This window comes from Lolium perenne, chromosome 1 (genome assembly GCF_019359855.2).
Source record: "Lolium perenne isolate Kyuss_39 chromosome 1, Kyuss_2.0, whole genome shotgun sequence".
NCBI lineage: Eukaryota > Viridiplantae > Streptophyta > Magnoliopsida > Poales > Poaceae > Lolium > Lolium perenne.
In genome coordinates, this window is record NC_067244.2 from 23,563,650 (window position 1) to 23,566,396 (window position 2,747).

Sequence of the window (2,747 nt, forward strand, 5' to 3'; positions counted from 1 at the left end):
GCCCCATATATATCCTGCTTTGTCGTGTGATTTGTTCTTATACCCTTGTTATTCGCTTCGCTACATCCGTGCACTTGTTGTCATTACAAATGGTAAGCAACACTAATTCACTTTGGAGCGGTAAGATTTCCTTTTCTTATCAATTTTGAGTGAGTTGTGAGAGTACCACCATATATATTTGTTTTAGTGCACTAACCTACTAACCATGTCTTCTAGTGATGAGAAAATTGTTAACCAGAAAAACAAGGATGCCGCTGATGTGATGACATGGAGGGAGTATGAAGCTCTTCGTAATGCGATGCGACGTGAATTCCGCACTCAGGACGATGAACTTAAGGGGACTGTTCAGGAAATTTCCCAGAAGTTGGATGCTACTAACGAGACCGTCACCACAATGCAAGATCAAATGACGGATATCCAGCGAAGTCTTCCAGTTTTGCAACTAGCTGTTGAAAATCTCACCCAACAACAGCAACAAGAAGATGAAGACCCTGAGCTTCAGGATGAAGCACCTGGTGTTGGTCGTGGTGTTGGACATGGTAACCGTGGTCGTGGCTTTGTTGAACTCGGAGCTCGCCGTGTCCCTCCACAACAACAAGATGATGGTTTGGGTAAGCCAAAGTTCTCCATACCCAAGTTTGAAGGAGGAGCTGATGTGGAAGAATACCTCACTTGGGAGCTGAAGATTGAGAAGTTATGGCGCTTACATGATTATACTGAAGATAGGAAGGTCAAGCTTGCTTCCTCAGAATTTGATGGCTATGCCTTGCGTTGGTGGGATGGAGTTACACGTACTCGTCAAGAAGATAACAAGCTGCCAGTTCGTACATGGCGTGAGATGAAGGCCATTATGCAAGCTCGTTTCATTCCCACTAATTATTTGCGCTCAATATATGATAAGTTGACCCTACTGAGACAAGGTGTGAAGACTGTTGATACTTATTTCATGGAGATGGAGATGCTTATGCAGCGTGGCCATGTCCGTGAGTCACTTGAGATGACAATGCGGCGTTTTCTACATGGTTTGAAGTATGATATCAAAGGAATTGTTCGTCATCACAGTTACACCACTATGAATGAGTTGCTACATCATGCAAGAGAAGCTGAATCACAGTTGGCTGAAGAAGCGCAAATTAAAGGTCGTGCTACGGGAGCTGGGCGCTACACGCCTAGGGCGCCGACGCCATCTTCGCGCTCCGCACCTTATTCTACTCTGTCTAGCAAGCCGGTCTCCAATGTGTCCAACACAAAGAATCCCGAGCAAGCTGCAAGTACGAGTGGTTCTAGCATGACTACTGCGCGCAACCGCGATATGAATTGTCATACATGTGGTGGCAAGGGTCATTTCAAGAGAGATTGTCCTAACCGTAAAGTCATGATTATCAATGAGGACAACGAGTATGATACTGGAGATGATGTTGATCCATATGCTCCAGAAGATGATGACTATGACAGTGATGGTGTATATGCTTATCCATCTGATGCTCGCACTATTGTTGTGTCTCAGCCTGCTCTTAATGTGTTGCCAAGTGCATCTACTCAACGATGCAATTTGCTCCAAACAAAGGCTTTAGTTGGTCCTGACAATGCTTGTAAGGTCATTATTGATGGCGGGAGTTGCCGCAATTTAGCAAGCAAGGAGTTGTGTACCAAGCTATAAGTTGAAGTATCTACCGCACCCGCATCCATACTATATTCAGTGGTTGAGCGACAATGGTGAGATGAAGGTAAACCACATGGTGCGTGTTGAGTTTGAGATTGGACCGTATAAGGATTCCATTGATTTTGATATGGTTCCTATGACGGTGTGTCACTTATTATTGGGTCGGCCTTGGCTCTATGACCGTTCTGTGCAACACAATGGCCGTGCCAATACATATCACTTGGAGTTCAAGGGCAAGAAAATCAACTTGCAGCCTATGTCAGCACAGCAAATTGTCAATGAATCTCGTCAGAAAATTGAAGTAAACTTGGAGGATGCACCTATAGATAGGCGAGAGAACTGTAATGCCGTGAGTGATATAACGAAAAGTGAGAGAGTGAATTCCTTAGTCTTATTAGCCACCAAAGAGGACATGAGAGAATTTAGTGAGGATCCTACAGCCATACCTCTTGTGCTCATGTACAAGGGTGAGGTTTTGGTTTCTAACGACATGACCCCTATTTCTCTTGGTGTTTGTAGTGTTTTGCAGGAATTCAGCAACTTGTTTCCGGAGGAGGTACCCGCAGGATTGCCACCATTGCGTAGTATTGAGCATCAAATTGACTTGATTCCCGGAGTTTCGCTGCCCAATAGGGCGCCATATAGGACGAACCCCGAAGAGATGAAGGAGATACAAAAACAAGTACAAGCGCTACTCGACAAAGGTTATATCCGCATAAGCCTAAGTCCTTGTGTTGTTCCTGTTATTCTAGTTCCTAAGAAAGATGGTACATGGCGCATGTGTGTAGATTGTAGAGCGATAAACAACATTACTATTCGATATCGTCATCCTATTCCCCGTTTAGAGGATATGCTAGATGAATTGAGTGGTGCTGCTGTTTTCTCTAAAATTGATTTGTGTAGTGGTTATCGTCAAATTAGGATGAAAGAGGGGGATGAATGGAAAACAGCCTTTAAAACAAAATTTGGTTTATATGAGTGGTTAGTAATGTCTTTTGGTTTAACTAATGCACCTAGCACTTTCATGATACTAATGAACCATGTTTTGCGTGATTTTATTGGTAAGTTTTTGGTTGTGTACTTT